Source organism: Accipiter gentilis, chromosome 1, assembly GCF_929443795.1.
Source record: "Accipiter gentilis chromosome 1, bAccGen1.1, whole genome shotgun sequence".
In the NCBI taxonomy this organism is placed as follows: domain Eukaryota; kingdom Metazoa; phylum Chordata; class Aves; order Accipitriformes; family Accipitridae; genus Astur; species Astur gentilis.
In genome coordinates this window covers 50,080,829-50,105,103 of record NC_064880.1, presented here as the reverse complement: position 1 = coordinate 50,105,103, position 24,275 = coordinate 50,080,829, and positions in this window count along the sequence as shown.

Sequence of the window (24,275 nt, the reverse complement as noted above, 5' to 3'; positions counted from 1 at the left end):
ATTTAGAATCATCAAAAATATTGTAGTTTGGACTAAATCACATGGATCCCTTCCCTATTCTATACATTGTATAATGTGTAGGTATTGTATTTACAAATAGCTGCCTCCTGTCCCACAGCAAAAGAGAAGAATAATAAAACAGTGCGAATGGATACGACATCTGATGCTTGAAATCCCTACAAGGCATCTAAGACATCCTGGAAAGGAAAAAACTCTTCGCTTAAGGGGAAGATACCTCATTTCTGTCTGAATACTTAATAGCAACACATTAATGATCAAAATAACCAGAGAGCAATGAAGAAAGTGGAAATGATAAAATGGAGAAAGATCTATTGCTTGTGGAATGTGTGCTTTCTTATGCAATGCACTGAGCTTCACAATAGCTTTCAAACAGACACTGAGTGTGCAACCTTATGGTACCAACAGGGTACGGACAAACTGATCGAGTTCAGAGAACATTGTGAAAAGTGTCAGAGCCTGAGACGTACTGATTCGGGGGCAGTAGCTTACATATAAAATGCAGTTTAATCACATTAAATAAACACTATAATAAGTATACTTGTAAGGTTACATTTTTAAATAGGGAAATGTGTAGGATTAACTTGCTAAGGGTTTGGTGGTTTGGTTTTTTTTTTCTAAAGATATATTACAGTGTAGTACATTTTCCAGAAAGTCACATTGGAAGTTGTTTAATATAAGATTGCTTTTTTTTTTTTTTTTTTTTTTAACCCAGATTGAATAAAAACCTAGAAACTTACAGTTTCCCAGACAACCTAGAAAATACAGTACTTCCACCAGTCAACATGAAATAGCCTCCACAGGCTGGTAGGTCTTTGCCAGTGTATACATGTATTCTCATTATACTGTAGTTTGTTAAAGGATGCTGTCATGAGCTATCTTTAGTCTGTGGAGCAGCGGTAGCTGATGGTCGGTGAGGGGTGCTAAGTGCTGTAGTTGCACTTATGTGTATATGAACACTTATGTGTTTGTGCGTGTGTATAAAATGTATTTTGGGTGAATATAGCTTGAACACGGAAACTCGACTCTGAAAGGAAACTTCCTTCTCACCACCTCTCTCTATTATGTGCAAGTAGGCTCCAAAATTATGACTGCAGGGAGTTTTTCTTCCTAGCAGAAACTCCCCAATCAGAGCAGGGGAAAGGAGCAGCTACATAGTGGAATGGGCCCCTCAGTGGGATGATGCATTAAATGTCTCTTGATCACGCTGAGATAAAATCAAGACTTCTAGAACATGAAATGAAGACCATGCTGGTCTGAAAACACTGAAGAGACTTATTAAAACACAAAAATCCCTCCTGCGGTTGAGTTTACTGACCTGAAATTTAGAATGAGCATCCTTGCATTCAGGTGCATCCAACATACAAATAGCCACGCACGCCTAGGTAGGACACCGCGCAGAGATGCCACCAGAGATGAGCACCGTCTTTGCCTAGGTGCTGAGCCGCGATGCACCTCGTAACCCCGCGCTACAAATTGAACTGATGTACACCTTGCCAACGGGGAGCAAAAGCAGAGGGAGCTGGTGCACCGCGTGAACCAGCCTCTGACAATAACGGTGAAACACTACGTTGCTGGTTTTGCACAGGGTCTCTCTTTCGGTCTGGAGCAGAGCCGCAGCTCGTATGGAAGGTACAGGTTTCTCATTTCAGTAGCCATTGAGATGTTCAGGACATGAGCTGCTGGTAACCAGGTGAGCAGTTAGTTTATTCTGAATATAGGGTTTCTGGAAAGATCTCATCTTCCCTCTCGGACAGTATATCCTGGCAAATAATGGTGAACTCGAAGATGGATGTGAACATTACAAGAGTTACATACTAAAAATTCACTAGTGGTGCCTGACTTCTTTAGCAAGCAGCACATTGTAAGAGTAGGAGAAAGTGTAATCTAAATAATCTCATTTAAAACCAAATATATGAGATGAGGGGAAATCTTGTCCTTAACCAAGTCCATTAGGTCTTGCAATTAGTCTCATTATAACCAGGATTTCATGCAAATAGTTGCTAGCAATATTAACGCTGATAGTAACGCTTGCCACAGCTGGAGGTCATGAGAACTTAAGGGCATTTTCCAGCCCTCTTCCCTAAGCACCACTTTTGCAGTGAATAATTATGCAGAGTGAAAGCTGATGGATTGTTCTGATATCAGTGAAGCCTTCATGTCTGTTCACCAGATGTAAAGCGTAATCAGAATTTTACAGAAGTACTTCTGAATGTCATTTTTACAGTTTTCTTGGCAGCTTTTTAGAATCCATTTCCTGTCATACACAGAGGTACAAAGAGGCAGAATTGTAAAAATGCTGCATTCCTTTTCCTCCTTTTTCTTAAGCAAGGGAAAGCTAATGACAAGAAATAGAGGATCAAATCGATACCAGATGTGTAACACTGTGGGAACTTCAGTAGCCCTGCAAGCTGGCTGCGGTTTCTTCCGTAGTCTGATAGTGCCAGGTTGCCTATTATCTCAACTTTTGTTTTGTAATTAAAACATCTTTAGTCGGGAGTATCACTGTATTGCGATGCTTACTGACTGAAAATTTCAGATCATCGGCATCCCTTGCCAAACGCCTCGTGCATGCTGCGCCTAGCACCTGGAACGAGTGGTTTACAGCGGCTTCCCGTACTGCAAAGAGGAAATATTTGGATTGCAATTCGGGACTCGCAATGGCAAAGCGGAGCTGATACCGGAGTGTGGTGGTGTGCTACTGTGCCAATGGCAACAGCAGATTGGAGCAGGGGAAGAGCTCAGCAGAAGATTGCTCAATTATTTTTATAGACAATCTACCTGCCTGGCCAAACTGCAGAGGAGCCTGTGGCCAGTCACCAACTTACTATCATTACTGGACCTTTAATTAAAGTCTATCACTTCTGATTGCTGTTATTGCGCAGTTAATTTAGTGTTGGTAGATCAACTGTACGGACTGTTGTCATGGACATTTGCGAGTGTACGGTGCCAGGTCATAAAAAGATTGGCAGCACAGAGCAATATTGAGAATCTTACACCTGTAAAGCTGTCAAACTGTAGCTAATGTCCGTATTCATTGTCTTACAAAACAGATAAAGAGAAAGGTTTATCAACAGGAAAGGGTTGTGCCTGTCTGCCTGCTCCAGATTGAAAGGAAAGATCCATACTGGAAAGATCTATAACAATTCAAGGCTGTTTTCTGGAATCAGCAACAGTGGTTTTGCTTCTCAGACTTCTTTCTGGCTGCTGCTCTGGGAGATTCAGCTTAGTCTTTGCTTCTTTCCTCTGTTTTGCTTCTTGGCGAGCACTTGTACATTGTGAAATAGGCTCTTTCCTTTTAGACTGGACACAGGCAACAGCTGGGGGTTGTTTCAGATCTGAATGCATAGTGAGGCGACAAAACTCGAAAGCTCTTATCATTCCCAGTGCTGTACAATAAGTTATACTGTAGCCCACATTTCTGAAAGATCAAGAGAGACAGTGTTGCCCAGAGAACAAAAAGTGCAGGCAGAGGATGCAACACGTCGTGACCCGCTAACAAAGGCACCTCTGGAAAATGTTGTGGTGAAATAAGGCCAGGAAAAAGTTTTATTTGTTTTTTTTTTGCTTCGGTGACATGACTTCGGTAGCAAGGACGTATTTGAAACTATGTTCGGGTTTGATCTTGTTAGGAGTTAAATCAATGGGATGGTGATTGATTGTAGGAGCTGCTATCCCATGAGGTGCTTTACACAAGAGCAAAAAAAATGTTATATTATGTCATATTATTCACATAAGTAAAACCAGGAACAATGCAACTCAACACATCGACATATTTGTTGGGTAGGAACAGTCCAAACAGTTTGCCTTTGGTGTGGTTAATTAGCCCAGTAAGGGCTTGCAAAGTTAGGGACTAAATTATATTCTGCAGTTTTTGCTCAATCATCTGCATGATGTGGTTGCGCTGGGATATTATGCTTGAGCTGGGAAATAAATGCAGTCTAAAACAGCTGTCTGCCTGTGCATCCTATACATAATGCAAGCTCCATGAGCTCGTTTTCATGACTGCTCACTTCTATCTGAGTCTGCTAAATTGCCCTTCCTGTTCCTTCTCTCATTGTTATGGTCCTATTTTAAGATGGATTTGCCATTCCCTGAACCTTCTTATTTACCTTGTTTGGCTTTTCCCTCAAAGGCTTGGCAGCTTTCCACAGATAAGTTTGCTGTTGAAGATATAGTATTTCAATGCCAATGTAGTCAGAAAGAAATATGACTAATTATTATCTCAATATTAGTATCCATGTCAACAGTGATAATGTTGCTTTTACGACAAATTAGAATGTATTTTCTAAATCCGCTTTCAGATTTTCTTCAGGGTGGTGAGACAGTTTCCAATACACCGTGCCTTTGTACCAGACTGCTGCACTGGTGGTATGTGGCTGACAAGTAAACACAGAATGTGAGTATGAACAGGAAAGGTTAATAATTGAGCATAAATTACCGCAAGTTATATTTAACCTGGGAGATGTTACATCCCCCGAGGCAAAGGACATAAGACATAGGGGTCTTGTACCAGCTGATAATGAAGACATGCAATGCTGTTACCAGCACTATAAGAAGGCTTATTTCTATTCCTGTAATTTCAAGTAAGTCTTAAGTAGAATGTAAGTATCTCTTATGTTTGCTATCTGCACAGCTGTGAATTTCATCGAGCTCCAATGTAGTTGGTATGCATTTAAAGAAAGAGCTTCTAAAACAGCAAAGTAAGAGCTGGGGTCTCTCCAGAAATACGGCAAACCCAACTTCTCTAGGCATCACGTGTCTCCGACTCTGCTTCTTATAGCTTTGTGTGACACAGAGCATCATAACCTTCGCCCACACACCCGAAAGTAAGGACGTTTTGTTTCAAAGGAACCTTTTAGCTCTTCTTTGCCATCCCCAGAGTGCCTAAATAACATAGTCAAGTCATCCAACCTTGAAGACAACTTATCCAGCCTTGATTTTTCTAGATCCACACACCAATATGAAAAGAAATACTGTCTCAAAGTCAATAGGTTTATGTATGCATTCAGGAAGATTTAAGTCTGTGTCAAACACAAGTACTTGCTTTCAGGTTTAGCTGAGTACAATCAAAACTCTTGTCAGATATGTCTTTAATTAGATTTATTTTTTTCCATGCTATTTCTACAGGAACATTTATATAACCTGTGAGAACTGGTAATATCATTCTCCTTGCTGCATATTTATGCTTTAACAAGCTCCTGTGTCTGTAAACGCACCTAGAGACAGAGTGCATCAGTTGCCACCATTCCACTGCCAAGAGCCAAAACAGAAGAAAAAGGGCAAAGCTGTTAGTATATTTTCACAACAAACTAAAGAAAAAGAGTGAGTCATGAGAGCAGAAAGATTGCCACTCTATGAGAGATAAGAAGATTGCAGCTGCAGAATGCAAAAGAATTTCATTGACCTGTTGTTAGTTTGAAAAGGTAAAAGGCTTTCTCTAAAAGTGCTTTAAAAATGCATATACACACACACATAGACACACACACATACAAGGTTAATAGAAAGCTAAAAAAGTTCAGCTGCAAGAAGTCGTACCAGCGGGGCTATTATCTCTTCATGGGACCGTGGATACACTGTAGTTGTCTCATTGCTCGTTGAGGAGTTTCTGAACATCTGGAAAAGGAAGAGAAATCCCTGTTAATTAAAGCTGAGAATGGGAGAAATGAATCAGTAAGAAATAAGGGGAGAGTGGTGATCAATGAGGAAGGAGGATCTTGCTGGTAGGATGCAATTAGACTTCAAGGAAAAGGACACAGTGTGATTGATCATATGATAGTTCCCTGGCTATCGTGAAATATTTTGCTCCACTCGCTGTGAGGACACAAAAGTGGTAATTGTGTCAATCTTGCAGTCAAAGTTTTAAAACAACAGCAAGTTGACACTGACAGGTATTGAGAATCACAGCATCTTTCCATTAGATATTGGGAAAGAGAAAAACGGAATAACAAACCTATTGCACTGAGGACAATTTGGTCTCAAAAATTAACTCCGATACACAGAAATAAAAGCTGAATTGTCTAGGAAGACCTTATCTAACAAAGCCCAGCAGAACTGTGGACAAAAGTTTCTCCTTAGCAAGCTTGGTAGTAGCAGGAAGTGGTTTTGATGAAAAGTAAAACAAATGAGTAAACATGTAAAATAAAGACGATCTGATAAGGAGTAGTAAAGCACGTGAGGTTTCCTTTTCTGCAGAAACCACAAGACAGCCTGTAGCCGACGTGGGTGTCTCCCTTTGTGGCTGCTGTGGGTGGAGACCCTTTGAAATGGGATGGACTACTGTCAAAGTCTAGGTGAAATGGTTTTGACCCAAATCTCATCCGATTATGTGAGTTCACACTTTAATATTGAATCCTATTCTGGCTCTGGCAGGGGATGAGGACACCACAGTGGTAATGCCTGTCAAATTTGTATTAGATGGGGTGGTGTCAAAAGCTCATAACTAATTATCATCTTAGTTGTTTATTAACAACTAATCCAAGCCCTATATTTCTTATAGAATAATGGATTAATCTGCTTTTCAACTTCCATCAGCCCAGTATACCTTCTGGATTATTCTTCACATAGGCTCTGGATTTTTTTTTTTTTTTTTCTTCTTTCCAAGTCTTTCAACACCATATGACAAATGCCCCCAAAAGACAAACCATCAGGGGCACAGACTGGTCTGGGGCAGGATATTACAGGACATAAATAGAAAGAAGAAGCTGTAAATTCCTAATATGCTGACTACCTTCCTTACCTTCACCACTGGGGCTCTCAGGATATATTGCTGCTGTTGAGGAAGTCACCTCTGAAACCGAAATGGAGAAATGGCAAGTGCCGTGTTCTTCCTGCAAGATGTTTTCTCAGAGGCATTTATTTGTTTTCCTTTCTAGCAGGGAAGCCACAGCAGTTCATTCTGCTTTTCTTTCTCTTGAAATTAATGTTGTGAGCAAATGAAAAAAGTCACACCTAAAATAATTCCCCATCAGTAAAAATGGGGATAATAACACTTTCTTCACAGGGGTGTTGTACATCCCAATTAAGGGTTTAGCACTTTCTGAGCCATGTTCTCTCTCTCTCTGCGTGGCTTGCTCAGCCCTTGGCTCCCTCCCCATGTGTTCACACAGGAGCTGATTCGCAGCAACATCTGAGATGCCTTGATTTTCTTTAAAGCTAGTGGCCTAAAGCTCATGGCTTCATCTCTAACCCTGCAGATCTCGAGTTTTACTCTGATACAGACGTGAGAAGAAGCCAGTAAAATATCAGGTGCGTTGGCTGATCTTTTAAGGGACCTTTTTGTAATAATATGCTCTAAACAATGTACAGCCTTTGGATACTGTTAGGTAATATCCCAGGGCTGGCCAAGGGGAAGGAGACGCAACCTGAAAGACCCACACCCAGGCCATGCCCTACATACCGTGCTGTCGGCAGTATTGCATTCGTAACATCGGCACCCTTCATCCAACTTTATGGACGTTATTTGAAACAACTTTTTTTTTTTTTTTCTTTTCCTTCTACTTTCTCCCAGATTCAAGCTGATGTGAATTTGGATATGGGGTTTTTTTGCAGGTTGGGTTCTTCCTTTCCTACATGAAATGTGACATCTGTTGACAGCTGGGTGATAATTCTTTGACAGGAAGGGTTTTTTTGCGGGGGAGAGGAATCAAATTTGGCGACCATGAAACATTTAACAAATTTGCTTTGGTCTCTCTGAGGAGCTTGTGCTGAACAAATTTCATAAAGAGCAGTTAGATTTGTGTTGTACTTTACAACTTAAAAATAATATCATGACATCTTAGTGAGCACTACTGTTATGCAATGGAAGCGCGTACGGCCAAAAGATATTTAATGAAAAGACATTTTAAAGACACTAAACCTAGATTTAAAAAAACTTTGTTTCTTACAGCACTCATCTCCTCGAAGAAGAATGCTCTCCTGACAAAATTTTAATGTTAAAATATTCCCCACCATCAAGGGCTAGAGTGAGCTGCAGTTCAGGCTGAAGGCAATTGTTTTTCTTTAAAAATTAGTAGGGGAGGGGATGTCAGTGACATCGTTTCTCCTTACTTCACAAGCACATCGCAGCCTTTCCAGGGTCACCACGCTGCAGGAGAGGAGTGCTCCCTTCCCTGTCTGTGTTTTCTGCCTACAGCTGGAAACGGTACCCACTGCAAGAGATCGGAGACACAGGTTTCCTATATAAACATCCTTTATAAACATCCTTCTTATTGAGGGATACTGGCTCTGCCATCCTTCGCTGGTGTAAATAACAACTCCGGTAGGATATGCAGAGATGCTTTGCCATAAAATCAACCTAAAGAAGGGAAGCATTAGACCCCTGTCTCTGAGGAGTTCCTGGTAACATGCTTTTGCCCGTGGCGATGGTTTACTTTTGAGGTCACCTTTCTACAAAATGTACTTTCAACAGTTTTATGCTGTTTTCCAAGTATTTGAAACACATTTGCAGCAGTTCAGGGAAGTCAGGACTCTGAAAAAGCAAGTGAGACCCCCATACCATCTTTGAACATCACAGTTTAAATATTCTTTTTTTCTGCCCAATTGCATAGGTACGTGCATTTAAAACGGGATATATTTGTCGGTAAACCTATATATTCAAAGTTAAACATTCGACCCGGTTTCACAATACACAGTGTGAGCAATACGAGTGGTAGCGGCGTAAGGGCCCTTCACACCAGTTTGCCTTCCCCTTCCAGAGGGTCCCAGTGCCGAAACCCAGCTGCAGCCCCCCGGCGCGGCGGCCGCTCTCCCACCGACCGCCGCTCCTGCCAGCGTTTCCTAATTGCTGCCGCCAGCATCTCCGTGCCGCGGGGTTCCTCCTCCTAATAAATGTGAGCGCCTCGGTGAATGTCAGACCAGCCCTGGTGGGATGAAAACCCTCAACAAAAAGATGATGATTACAGACTCATTAGGCAAACCTATAGTGAAAGTGCTGTGACCAAATGTTCAGTACTTACAGTGCCATAAATTTTCCTAAATGGTAAAGCAGTGTTTTAAGCCGGTCGTGCTTATTCTGGGTCAGGGTCAGTAGGGAAGGATTCTCTCCTGCTTTAACTCATGTGGCAGAAACAGAGGTTGTATATTTTGGGGTTGCTTCATTTTTACTTTTAAGAGATGGTCTCCGGCCAAAAACCTGGATTTGAACTCAAGCTCCGAATCCAGGCTTGCCCTATGAAAGGATCCCTCTGACAGGCAAGAGCAGTGGAGCACGGGAAATGTTTCTTTTGAATTTGAATTTCAAACTTTCAGCTGAAAGACCTGGATCCCTGATTTTTGGTCCACTAAAGACGTACAGTATCTGTACACAGAACAACAATTTTGGTTTGCACCTCTTTGATATTTGGGGAGCATAAACTGTTTGATAAAGAAAGAGAAGCCTAGAATTTTCATAGCAGCAATTAATATTAAACATGCTGTATATATAATTGATGGTGATGATGACTGAGTAAATTAACTCTGGGGTTTATTTTTCTTGGAGGACTTTGTGTGTTTCATCCAAAATTGATTAGTTGCTTTGCCTTGACTTTATCGCACTGTATTGCACCCACTGGCACTGAACCTGCTGCACCTGTGTCTTTGTGGGAATGAGTAATGCAACCTCCACAAAGTGTCATATGAAGGAAATAGCAATCTGGACAGAGAAATGGAGTTATTGATGTCTGTCCTATAGTAGGCTAAAATGATGCTCGCCGCACCCTCCACTGGGTCCTCCAGTACCGGAGCGTATTGGACATCACTCAGATATTTTCTTGAAGGAACATCCAAACTGAAATCTTGGCCTCCTACAAGAAACCGTATGTAATAAAAAAAGGATTAGTCCTTGGCTACAATTCTACTATGATTAATAGTAGAAACAGTGAAAATATTTTTTTATAATAGTCCATGGGGTTGCTAAGGTTGACACAAGTGTACCTGAATGTTAAATTTGGTCAATTTTTTCCTGTGTACAGCAGTTTTTTGTCAGCTGTATCAGGAGTTACTGTTTAGCTCTGGTCACCAGAGGGATAGGCAAAACAAGTTGAGCAATAATAGAGACATTTGTGCAATTTCAACCACTCTTGCGTTTGCTTTTTGAGTGACAAGTGGCAGGAAGCCAACTTTTAAGCTAGTGTTTGGAAAGAAGGGATGAGTTCATTGTACTCCTGTTCAAAGCATGCCCACGGGTAACCGAATGGAACAATTTACCACTGCTGAAAGGCTGAGAGGGGACACGATCTCCTTTCTGAATACAGCACGGAGCTTAACGCTGGGAAGGAAGAAGAGCTGCTTAACTTAAAGGCAATATTGGCACGAGAGTAAAACAAAAAGAATAAAATGTTCATTAATAAATGAAACTGGAGATTGGAAGGTTTTTAACCATTACAGGAGTAAAGTTATGGAAACATCTTTAGATTTAGGCCCACATATCAGCAGAATCCCAATCCTAGAGATGACCCTGCAGTATTTAGCTGAGTTCTTTCATTCCTCTCTTGGGGAAAAAAAAAATGAAAAAAATGACTCATAGATATGCTCTATTGACATGGTGTCAGTCCCATGAGCCTGCTGTATTCTGCAGAGAACTAACTATAGCTCTACACTTACCCACCTGGATTTTACTGTTAGATGTGCACATTTGCTCTCTCTTTTTTAATTTACTTACCTTCCTGTATGCAGTACCTTTCAAAGATTAAATAAATTACTATACAAAAGGCAAAATTACATTTCTATTTATACTCCCAGGTTCTTCACTAGAAACTCACTACTACAATGTAGTTTCTAAAAGTGAAAGAATTTGCTTTTTTGTAAAATACGTTAATATAGAAAGGCTTTTGAAGGAGAAGGAACTTGAAAGACTCTGTAATGCTCTTTTACTATCTAGTCCATAAAAAGGGTACCATGGTAGCTTACCTTGCTGACAGTGCATACAACTACCTGGTTTTTTTGGCCTTTAGGACATATAGGGGGAAATGAATTTAACTACCAGTCATTTCACAAAATGGTTCTAGGGAAAGATTAAGCTTCACTGTGAATTTCCCTGAAGTACAGTCATTTGTGTACACACATGAAGCAAAATGCACCTTTGCAATATTGGGTCATTATATAGAACTGTGTTCCCCTAAAGAAATACTCAGCAAATGGGCATTTTTGCATCTTTGCTGTTTTTTTTTTTTTTTTTTTTGCTTGAAGGATTATCTTAGTTACTCTTCTTCACACCCTGTGAATTATTACTTGACCGAAGGAGCTGAGAGCTTGCGTAGGTATTTCATCTGAGGATGTTAAAAAGGAGTTCAGTGTCTTGCCACCGTGTTGTTGTTGCTCCAAAGCTTTCTGGCTCTGTTTCGGGGAGCACACGAGCCCGGAGCAGGATCTGCCCCCCCAGTGGGTGCTGCTGGATTCATTAGAGTTGTATCCCTCTAGCTGCTGGGCATCTCTGGGGGCTAGAGGAATACGAGGGGGATGGGCCGCAGAGAGGGCTAGTAGTCTCAGCCCTCCCATATATTGCCACTATATTGCCCTCTACCTCTGTCAACAAACATAGGATCTCTTACCTACTTTAATCGCTGGGGATTTTTTCTTTAATGAACCATCTTTTAAAAAAAAAATTAGACTCACACACATACACATATATATACCGATATTAATCAGGCAAGATATTGCATATGCTCCAAGCCATGGAAACTTCTTAGTCTCCAAAGACACTTACAGAAGTTGTAATCATTATTAAAGGAAAAAAAAAGAAAAGCAAACAACAAGAACCTCAAACTGTCAAACCTTCAGAAAGAAGTTTATGGAGATTTCTGGAGGTGTCTGAAAGGCAATGGGGAGCCTTGCTTCCGTGGCGTCCCCACCAGAGGAAACCCAGAGCGCACGCTGCTCCACTGGGCAGGTTCCTCCGCACCACGCTCACGTGGCAGTGAACGGCACCGAGGAGCAACGGCCGGCTACGTGAACCATCATTCCGCTGAATTTCAACTACCCTTTTGCTTTGAAACAAAGCCCGAAAACATGCGTTTAGGAACCTTTTCCGCTGCCTTTTCTCAGAAGGTTATAGCACAGTGCAGCTCCGGATGGATCCTCTCTAGTCTGTGTTTAGTGCACAAGGCTGAGAGAAGGCAGAGCTTCGCACTGCAGGCAGGTGCCCGTAGTGCTTCATCTTGGGGCTCAGTGGGGGGCAGGGGAGGCATAGAACAAACTGGGGGGAAAAAAAATATCCCCCCTTTTCAATCCTCTTGCCATGCCTTTATTTTATTTTAAGAAAACTGCACACTGCCAGAAATCAAGGCATGAGAAACATCTGTGTTTCCTCATTTTTGTCGAACAGTTCTTCCATGAGTACTGTTTGCTGCACAGCCTACGCTTATTTTTTTTATATTTTGCACCTTTTTAATTAAAAGTATTTCTTCTATCATTTTCTTTTAGAGCGCTGTTTACTTTTTGTGCCATCGTAAGGTTATTGAAATTTAGAGGAGGAAAAGCAGTAAACCTGAGATCTTGAGGCGAGTGGGGGAACCAAGCCATGGGAAGAGCCTGTAACAAGGTGCTACAACAGGGATAAGCATCAGAGAGGTGTAGCATCGCAGAGAAGTCAGCGAAAGCAGAGAAATGACAGAACAAATTAGGTTCTAGACATTAAAATGTAAAGAAACTCTGACTAAGCATCTCGAATGTCTCATGAAATAAGAGGTCACTAAAAGATCGCTCTTGCTTGTGTCAACAGAATCCCTTCAAAAACAAACGCCTCTCTTGCGCTGGTACGTTGATGTATCTATTCCTCCATTACTAACTTCTACATTTTTGCATTGCAACTCTGTCAAACATTGAACACAGCATCTTTACTCATTACCGTATAAATCTACTGTAGCAACCTAGAAGTCATAAAATTGTCAATGTGTATTTATGGAGTAGGTGTATTTTTATCAGGGCTTTTTCTTCCATATCTTTTAGTGGTAGTAGACTGATACCTATTGGAATTCAGAAACATTTTGTATAAATTGATGTTTATTTTGCTGTTATTTAAATATATGAGAGTGCACTATATGTGTGGCTCCTGATACTTACATGCAAATTTCTTTTAAAAAGATGACTAAGCCAATTTAAACTGCATGTAAAGAAAACATCTCTTTACCGAGACTTGCATGCCAAATTTCAGCCAGAGTGAATTTTAATACAGAATCCTTAGACTTACAAACCCCTCAGAAACAATATTTATAATGGAAATTTTGACAGCACCTTCAGTACAGCGGCGAAAATAACACCACCATAATGAAAAAGAAATGATGATAAACAGAATATATTATAAAGTAGGGTCTAACAAATTCATAGCCTTTACTTTTGTCAGCAAGCTGGCGACAGGCGGTGAAATACAAAACAAGCCTTAGCTTTTAAATAAGAACAGCCTGAACAACAAAAGGGCTTCTGTAAAATAGATTAAGGAAATATAATACCATCCTTACTGCATGAAGTACTATTTTCATTAGAAACCATAATTCACAAATTAACACTAAGAGCACTTAGAACTGAAGAGGTGAAAAATGTGGCTATCTGTCATTTTGGTAGCATATTTTCTTCAAAAAGACATTCTTATTACATTTCCCAGGCAGGTTTGTTAATGCCTTTTGTTTAAATATTTATACATGGGCTTTTGAGTCTGACTCCTGTGAAAAGAGACAGAGCCTGGGAGCTCCTGCCGAAAACTGCTCAGCGATGCGATCCACGGCACGAGGGGGTGACAGCCACGGGTGGGTATCCCACCCTCCTTCCCACGGGGCACTGGGGGCTGCCCCACGTCAGGACGTACGTACGTACAACCAGCCTTCTCGGGAGGCTGGCCCGTGCTAGGATTTGCAAAACAAATACCGGGAATGATCCTCTTCCCGTATTTTCTAACCACGTTTCTGCATCACAGCTTCCAAAGATGGAAGCAGAGGACCGCTTCCAGCAGGGGTATGCTGTGGGGCCGGGGAAGGAGATCTTCCCTCGCCTACCGCGACACCAAAGTGACATCTCCATATGGAGGCAAGATGGAAACACTCCCGTGGAAACAAATGTGGCTTTTCGTCAATTTTTTTTGGCATGAATACAACTATTAGCGTACACAATGAGCCGGCCTGTGTAATAATATGGTAAACATGGTAACGGCTCTTCTTCTGCTGGTGGAAAAATCTATATTTAGTGAAAACGTACATCTACAATAGAATTTAGATTTTGTAAAAATGTAAAAGGTGAAAGGTAGAACCCAGACACTACTTGGTTTCCATATTGTCTATGTCTAAATAATCTGTCTAATGTAATGCAGTATTTAAAAAATAAAATGTAAGACAAGTATTTCAGAACAGTGATGCCTTACCTCTCTACTTGGCATGTTCTACATAAATCAGATAGTCCTGAGTTTGCAATGTATTTCATTTTCCATTCAAGATAAATGTCAAGATGAACTCATTAGAAATATATATTATTTCAGCTCTCATGTGATTTCACTGCAAAGCATTGCTTTTTGTTAGATAATGTGAACTGAGTTCTTTAAAGCAGAGAAATGAGTAACTTCCCATATATTTTTGAAAGGATCTTTGCAAGAAACGTTGCTGCTTACATGGGCGCGCTCAGATACACAGAGATGTCTATTCATACATATCTGTTACTGTCTTCCATCAATACCGCATTTGTGAGGTCAAGATGTAATTTATCTGCTCTGTACAGAAGATCTCTTGCTTTTTAAAGGTTAGTATGAACAGAGACATTGTCTCTACCTCTTTGCTAGTTTAGCCTTGTGTGTCTCTGAGTATCATTCCTTTCAGGGTCTGACCTAGCAGGTATTCTTTTCATACCCAACACAGTCACATAACACGTGGGGATTTACTTACTGTACCACCTCACCTCTTAATGGGCATATGAGGATGACAATTACATGATAAAAACTACAATAATGAAGCTACTTTATCCTGTGCACTACGTGATTTGTCACAGTGTAAAAGATTAAACTAGATGGCAGGTTGTTTTCTTCTGTATCTATCAAAGCTGGGCCTTAAGTCTTGATTGAGGTCTCGGAACACTTTACATCCATAAAGAAGTGATAAATACAAATGGTTAATTAAGTCTTGGTTTTCTGCTAAGAAAGAATCCTATTTCATGTTCTTCATTTGGAAAATGCTTTGCACGGATGTACTGTGCACACTAGTTTATTAGAAAATGGGATGCATAACTTAAAGTGAGAGATTTTATCACCTATTATTTTTACTTTGAAGGATAACATTCATTCTTCACTTGAGGGCAGTCTATCTTGTATCTCAATTTCTATAATGCCTCTCTCTAGCATGTTGGCAATGTATACAGTAAACAGAGAAGCCATCTTTAATCTCCCTGTTAGTTTGCTCCTGAGAAGTGTCCTCTTTGCACTCAGAACTCTGTCCTTCAGATTATCTGAATTTCATGCGTGCTCCATACTGTGTGGAATATCTACGCACTTGTCCCCCAGCCTATAAGTCCTTGTAACCTTGGCGAGGTGCTTCTAGCACTTCAAAATGCTGCATTATCTGTCCTATCTGTGGATTTAAATAAAGCCACCCGCATTGCTACTTTCAGCCAAGGCATGACAGCACAGAGGATGAGGCATGGGGGCAGTGATGCTGGGCCGAGGTCACATCCAGACTCCTGGGGACCACAGCCAGTGGGACGGTGCCTCCTCCTCTGCCCATGACACTGGGACCACGTTGGGCTAAGCGGCAACCTCTGCGGCGGTCTTACAATAAGACGATAAGCAGCAAAAAATGAGCCTCTAAATGTCACTTTACATGCTAACCCACTCAGCAGCTGACAAATGCATCGTCCATTCGTCAGGGTGTACCTGGGAAAAAAAGCGCTCGTCTCGCTTTGGTTGCTGGCAGTTTCCTCTGGCATTAACCACGTTAGCCACACATTATGTCCCATCACTAATTTTCTGTTAACACATAACACTTTCTGGCCTCGGATGACCTAACCTGGATACACGTTTCATCTGAATAAAAAGCTTTCTTCTTCGTGAGCACTGTGGATGACACCATCATGCTGTCATTCCACCAGTTTCTAGCTCTTCTCCTGATAAAATCTTGCAGATATTTTCTGCTCAGCACGTCTAGTATGCATAAGTTTTATAAATATCAAAACACGTGGAAATTAACCCAGGCTTTTTTCATCATGAATTTCAGCTTCTGCAGCACTCTTCTCTTCGGCGTTATCAATCCATGCCTGCCTCGAGCAGAATACTGTTCTTAATCCTCTGTCTTGCTCATATTACTCCTCCTGCTTTCTCTGCTGTGTCAGACACAAACTTCTTGGTTCCTCCTCCAAAGTCATGTTATATCCCCACCTCTGACCAGATCATACTGCTAAACTCCATTTTTAAAATGTTCATTTTTCAAGTTGGCACTTTCATGCTTTCTCCCATACTATCACTCCCTCTTTGCAGGAGCTCCCCATAAACATAAGAAAAAATAACTACTCCTCCTCCAGAATGCCCCTCAAACCTCTCTTTTCTTGAAATGACTTTGTTTTTCATTGGCTGTGGGTACACTGAGATGTACTGCATACCATGTTAATCAATATTACCTCACTGCTTTCTCATATTTGCCCATTCTTTTTTATTTATTTCTACATTCTTGCCTGTCTTACTCTGAGATTAGAAAATCATCTTTTAGTCCTGCATGTTCACCTTATTTAGATAGCTGTCCACCCCTATGATGAGGCCTCATAGGCAATATAGTGACACTAAAAATAAAGAGTTATAGGCATATAAAGATGTCTGCGAATCGGAAGCATTCTCCTAAAGGGAGCAGAGTGGAAATTTACTGGGGAACATTAAATCTCAACTGTTCTTTGATTTTAAAAAGATGATGCGCCTAGGCTTGGATGGAGACATACTGATGAGCAGCATGTGGTTTCTCATTAAGTACAGAGTAATACTTTGAGTTATAGCCATGCCTTGGCTTATTTTTTACAGGAGAAAAGCACAGATCCTCGATAGGATTTACCTCTAGGTAAATATACCTGCCAGTCTCTGCGAGACCATCGTTCTGCAGTCTGCCCCCAACAAGGGGCCGTACTTCAGTGCTTATTTCTGAAAGCAGACAAGGAAGCAAATTCTGACAATGCTTTTTTCTCCTCTTCCTCAGGACAGACGTTTCCTGGTTCAATACTACGTATAATGGAGCATATGTACTTGAATATGCAGGAACAAGTAATACAAGACTCCCCACCTTTTACCAGTCACTGTCTGCAAACATTACGATGAAAAATAGTAGTTGTTTTCCCATCTTACACTGTTCTTCATATTAACTAGCATAGGAGAAGTATGACAGGAGACACAGGATGCATCGCTGTATTACTTTTTAGAGACAAAACTTTACAGTCTGTTACTGACTAAAATGCTCTTGAAATGGTGCTGATACCACCTCTTTTTTTCTCTTAAGGACAAAAAAAACCCGGTAAGCTCCAATATTTTTGAATGCTTCTTTACATGTACAGATGATGGAATGCCAAAGAAAATCATGCAAACAAAACCTTCATCAGCCTGTCCTGGAGGCCAGCCAGAGACTAGATAATTTGGACAAGACCATGATGGGCCGGATGAATGAGTGGGAATGAGGTACTGCTTCCAGGTTTTGTAAAACTGCTGTAGACAGTCTGTCCCTTTCTAAAATGTGCTTCAGATTTATTTTTTTTTCCCCAGAATAAAAACAAAGCCCAACATTTTTGCCTAGTTAATTTGAAAAGAAAATCTTGAGAAGAAGAAGGAGAGAAACCATGGTTTGCTGTAATGGTGCTATCCAATTCAGTCATAATCTTATGGCACCACAAGAACACCACTTAAGAATCTGCTTTTTAAGAGCTGCCAGGATTTTTAACCTCTTCTCAAAATACATGAAAGACCTCTTAAATGTATTGCCTTAGCACGTTGCAAATCTATTCATTTAGCAGTTGTATCAGATATATTTCTTTGTCAGCTACCCATTTAAGAAGGGATCATCTTAAAAGGCACTGACATAAATTGTTGTGCAGAAGATCGATTAGTTTAAAAGGTTTTTCCTTTTAACAGATCAGATAGCTATTATATCTCACCATTTGGTATATGGAATTTTCATTGAACAATTTCAGTATTTAATCACTTCTTTAAACACATATTCATTTTAAATGATTTCACCCAGATTCCATGATCATGAGTTACTCAAATGAGTTTTCCACTTGTGTGTTGTATTGAATGGATGTGACCAAATGGCCAGGAAATCCTTCTGAAGAAACCAGTTTAATTAGCTAGAAGAGGCTTTTGGTGCAAAGGTAGGCATTATTCAGCTGAGGCGAATAAAAGCAGTTTTTACGAGGTAGGTCATAAATTATCAAAAATTTGCTAAGTATTAGGGAGCATACAGGTGCGCATTACACATCTCTAGCAGTCATGGCAGGGACGGTTTGTTGGATCCCATCCTTCCCAGTGTAAATCACTGAAATAATTTCTATAGGTGTGTAAAGGAGTGCACGTGAACTGTTGCTATTTACTTTTCTGAAAAATCACACTTTTGGACAGATATGTAATTGCTATTGTTTCTTGAAATTAGTTCATAAGAAAGATGCTGAAAACAGCAATCTGGTAAATAACTTTAATTGAATTCTAAGGGCAAAATTCTGCCAATCATTATTCCCATTGGGTAACACTTTTCCCTGCAATTAGTCTATTGATTTTGTTGAGATTACTGTTGAGGTTCGCATTAGGTACCACGCAAGTAAATGACAGAGCAGAACTTCACCTTAGCACTGAAACATGGCAAGGATGTTTCCTTTCTCGGGGTCTTTCTAGCTTGCTTAGGCTGATGGACTCCATCCCCTATCCTGGCCCATCAGTGTTTATTCTATAGCAGAAATTAGACAGGTCGGATGGGATAGTGCTGAGCATCTGTGCCAGTCAGTTTGTTTCCTTGCTATCTGGAGAAAGCCCAGCAGCTAGAGAAAGAGTTCTTCTCCCATCCAGTGGCCATGATTCATTTCTTCTTTGGAAGATGAGCCTACAATGCCCTTACGGTCACCCCGCTTTAATATCAGCTTGGATATTATAAATAGTGTATAACAGAAGCATGAAGTTTCAGTGATAGACTTCAGATATGCGGTTTCTTCTGTATGAACCCCAACAATTTATTTTTTTCCCTTGTTCAGTTAAAAAAAATATTTGACAGCTCCACAAACTTCAGACTCACTGAGAATTAAATAAACTAGCTGCGGTAGAACTATGATCTCATCAGCCTCCCACACATTTACTTTTGTGTTGTACTCATTTATATTGCATGCCTAATTAATCGGGGGACTTGACAATTACAAAACTAAACTACCAATAGATTTTCTTATGTTCTTAAAGCTTTGGAAAAAAAGAAACAGAATCGAAAAGGAAGGATTATGAATCAGAAACTTGCTGAAAGTAGTATAACCACAATCCTTCATATTTAGAAATCAGTCAGCTATCTTTTCAAGCCTGCCAATGACTTTTCAGGCTAAGTCTCACAGCAAATCCAGATTTATACCAATGCTGAGGGATTTTTTTATTATTTATAGTTTGTTTTCTTGTGAAAGCCTCATAGAGAAAAAAAAAAGCATTTCCATCTTTATTCCTTTTTTTAGCATACTTCCATAATCTCAACAGGAACAAGAAGATGTCACATTTCAGATATGTTTATACGGATTCATAGAGTTTTGGAGGCAAGAATATCTCCATATGAATGGCATTTCAAAACCAAATTCAAACATTAGGCTGTAATTCCCTCTACAGATTCTCTTTCACATACTACACATTGAATAATAACCCCAAAGGTTTCCATGTCTCTAAAACTAAATGGTTCCTTTTACTGTGATAACTATTTACAGAGAAGCTGCGCACTCCACGTACAATACACTGACTCTTTGATTCTCCCTGAACCTCTTTTCTCTGCTAGCCTGTGCTCCTGCTTAAACTTCTTGTTGGCTGATACAGGTTCCTTTTTAACGTTTGTTGTTTGTATTTCACACAAATGTCTGCTGGGGACAGAAGTTTTATAACTCAATGAAGATTCGTTGTCTAAAGCCACTGACCTCCCAAGTGACAGAAGGGACACTTGTACCTAAAACTATTAGTTTCTTCACTCTTGAAAAATCTTTTTTGTATCTCTAACCTTTTTCAGGTTGCATCATTATGTGCATACAATTGTGCTTGTACCAACCCCATCTGGAGCGTAGGAAGGAACCGGACTCCTTTCATGCTTTTGTCTCTGTTTTCTGGACTCTCGGCACAGCCCTTCAGAAGTCAGCAGATATCCTGCATAGGAGACCTCTTTAAGAATGAAAGGAATTTGTTATTATATTCCTATATTATATTCTGTTCTCCTCACAGTCAGAATGACACTAACCGTAGCTTGAACTGCAAGGGAAGTAGAAGTCCTCCAAGCGCAGAGCTTCTGCAAGAGCTCCTGGAGCCCACAGGCAAGCATGCCGAAAGAGGCATCTTGAAAGATGCTGTCAAGGGGCTCCGTGACTCCAGAAGATCGGTATGTCGGAAGACGCAAAGAGCAAATCCATTTCTTCTGCGTAGGTCAGACAGTCTGTCCAGCGAAACTGATAACGAATAGTCATTTCTGTTTGCTTTTTGTTCAGTGATAGCGGATGAATTCAAAACCAGCCTACCGACAAAGCTATCCGGTTTACAATACCTTCAACAGACATATTTTGCCTTTCCTTGCAGGTTTCCAGCTTCCCTCCTGCTGGATTTTACTAGAATTGGTAGAAGTCTTTATTTCAGTTATGTTTCAAGTTGCTCTTGGGAGGCAGCTGTGGAGGGAAGTTTGTTGTTTCTGTCTTGCTTACTCTCCAGGAGTCCCTGAAATAGGTGCATACATTCAGGAGGCTCAGCAAAGGGTGACTGCTCTCTCACACTGAGAACTGTATGGTGTATTCCATAAAACCCACACCTTACGTTGCCCTGCAGCCACAATGTTGCGTAGACTCTACCCTTGTGCATCTACTTCAGGCAAACACATGTTCAGATAAGCAGTATATATTACACTTGTTGGATTTTTCCGGGTAGCCTCAATGTTCTCACTAGTCTCAGAATATTTTTACTATACATCACTACTACTTGGCCATATTTCCTCATGTTGCTTCTAGGATGATATTGTTTCTTGCCATCTAGTACAACTGGAATTAAATGATTTGAGAATAAGTAATTGCAAATACTGCCTCCAAATGTCTAGCAACCTTTTTTCCTACATTCTACTTATTACCTATGTCCTTTACTACATTGTTTTTGTCAGTCATTGCATATTTTTTTGCCTTTCATGTTGCTTTATGGAACATATATACTTGACATGCATATCCGTCAGCGTGTCTAGCTCTTCACCAAATATTGTAGCCATGAGCACAAAAACCAACTGGTTGAAATATTTTCCAAACATTTCCTTTCTGGTTTTCTCTTGAAGTACCACTTACAAAAAATTAGAAAGAACTGAAAGCAATCTATCAGGAAAATGGACCAAATGTACTTGGACAAAAAAACCCCACATGATTGGAAACATTTGTATCAGACTGTTGGGGCTTTAGTTATGTACCCAGGCAGAGTACATGACCTAATAAAGCAGATAAAGCAGTGAGATTTTGAATTAGTTCATTCAGGTAGCAATTTTTATTGGCATGCACAATGAGTTATGTGGTATTTCCTACATACTAATGCTGAACAGCACTTTCATGTACATAAACAAGGTGCTTTTGCAAAACAGACTCACGACACACATTGGGATTTGAGAATATAGCATTGGAGTTTCATCTCTAACCACACTAAAACTACGTTGTGGGACACTTTTTCAAAATACACATTAGTAGGATGTCCTCTATCCTCTCTGTGTACAAGCCAAAAGCAGGTAATAGCTCCCAATCACATAGAAGGAAGAATTTCTTGAATAATCAAAGGAGATTTGCGACTACTTAGTATTTCAGAGTTGTTTCTAACCGAGGGAGGGCACTGAGAGCCTCTCAGGAAAAGGTGGCATACTGTAATACACAGGCAAGGTAAAGATTCATACCTGGTTTTAAATATATATAAGAACAACTGCAGATAAAATAAGAATTCAAACATTTCAGGTATTATGCTTGAGGGCATTCAAGCTCCTAGCTGATAGGTATAACGAGAAACTTCCCATTTAGCTATTATATTGTTGTGCTGTATAGGGTTTTTCCACCTTTCTCTGAAGCATCTGGTATGGGTTATTGTCAAAACCCTACTTTGAGCATCACTTTGGCTTAATATAATAATTTCTATGCTCCTGAAACTGGGACATTCTAATTATCTTTCAACATTACAGTACTGTGCTACTAAAACCACTTTAATCTATAATAATAACAGAAAAGAATCATAAGCCAAAAGACTGTTTACAAGTTAACACAAATGACCTAATCTTTGCGAAAAGCCATAGTGGAAAAAGTGTGAAAAATGTACTTCACAGAAGCATCCTTGGCAGAAGGAGTGAATTCAGTGAAAAAGTTTAATACATTTTAACGAAAGCCTGAATTGGATGACAGAGCTATAAGAAGTGTATCTTGTACCAAAAGAGTGGCCAGAAAAGATCTTGGAAAATATAGTATATATCTGCCATGTTACTGAACTCAGTTTAAAATAGAAGATATAATAAACAGGCAAATGGCAAGGAAATACCTAAACACAATAAACTAACCTCTGCAAGATTCTTCATGGCTTTATCCCCTTGTATATGACCAGTGCTTTGAATGTATATCAATATTCTTCTAGCAGTTGTATAGGTCCATTAGCCAAATGCTATTCTTCATAACAAAACCATTATAAATGTATGGCCACAAAGTGCTTTTGGCCTGATTCCAGCTGATCCCATATTTCAGCAAGCTATTTCAATATAGGGAAAAGAGAAAGAAAAAGGGAAATCTTTTTTTGAGCATCTCATATCTCCAAATCTAATAATGTGTATTGGGACAGACTGGGCAGATTTCTGCATTGTCCAAAAGTTACGTTAACCCTGGGAGAGACTGTTTAATGAAGTGTGAGTGCTACCTGGCTTCAGCACATGAAACCATGATGTGAACTTCAATACTGCTGTCTCAACAGCATTTAGTTTTCTCTATGGAAAGAAAAGTGAGAATTGAAATTCCATATTCAAAGAAGAAATGGCCAGTAATATTGCAAACTAGAAGAAGACAAATAGAAATAATTATTTTATAAAGTCTTATCAACTATATGATCACTTTATTTTTATTTTATTTAAGTAAGAGCAGTGAGAAAAATTACTGTTGCATCACCCTGAAGTAAACTGTGCCTAGAACAGTGCTTAAAGCAAGCCCAACACAGTTCACCAATACTTTGTCTCCGAGAATCGATCTCTCTTAGCAAAATAAAGGAAAGGGCTGTCTCAGGCAGCATCTGTTATGGCACAAGCATAACTTAAGTGCTGAAAGCAGAGAAGTTAATGTGGGTAAAGCAAAAGGCCAAGGCCACCTTTTCTTGACTATCATTTCCCAGATTTATTGTTTTGCCCTGGTGCAGATTCCTTAATTTTTACTTTGCCTCAACTTCCTCATCTATAAACTAGGCATAATTTGCCTTAGCTGCCTTGTGTATCTATTCAGTCCAATTCATTTTCACTGAGTACCCAGGGTACTCAGGGATAAGTGCTATCAGCAGAAGCTTTCTCTGCCTAGCTGATACCGTTTTGTCGCTCACTGTTGAATTCTTTTCACATTTCCACAGGAATCGCGTATAGTCGAGCAAGTCTTCTCAGAAGCTGATCTGCAAGGCAACGTGAGCTTCTGCACACAACGAGCAGCAGCTGGCCACTTCTGGTGGCCTAAATGGCAACCAGACTCTTGGGTGTGAAAACCCTCTGCTACTTTAAAAGAAATCTGACAATCAGATCCAGCCTAGGGAAAATATTTATTATCACATGTTAGCTAACATATGTTAACATTCTAGCACAAGCGGCATGTAATTCTAATTGCAAACTTGTTAAAGTAAAATATATTTATATGGGGGGGGTTTGTTTGTTTTTTTTTCTTAGAACACAAGTGAAATCAAGTAATTCCAGTAATGTTAATGGGATCGTGAAGCATCAGCTGATCAACAGCTGGGATTTTTCGCACCCTGAGGATGTCAGATGTAGTATGGATTAAGGTAGAAAAGCGCTAGCAAGATGCAAAGGATCTTGACAGCATATAGATGTCATGTAATATAATGATAAACAGATGTAAACAAACGATTAAAAACAAGGAGATTAAAA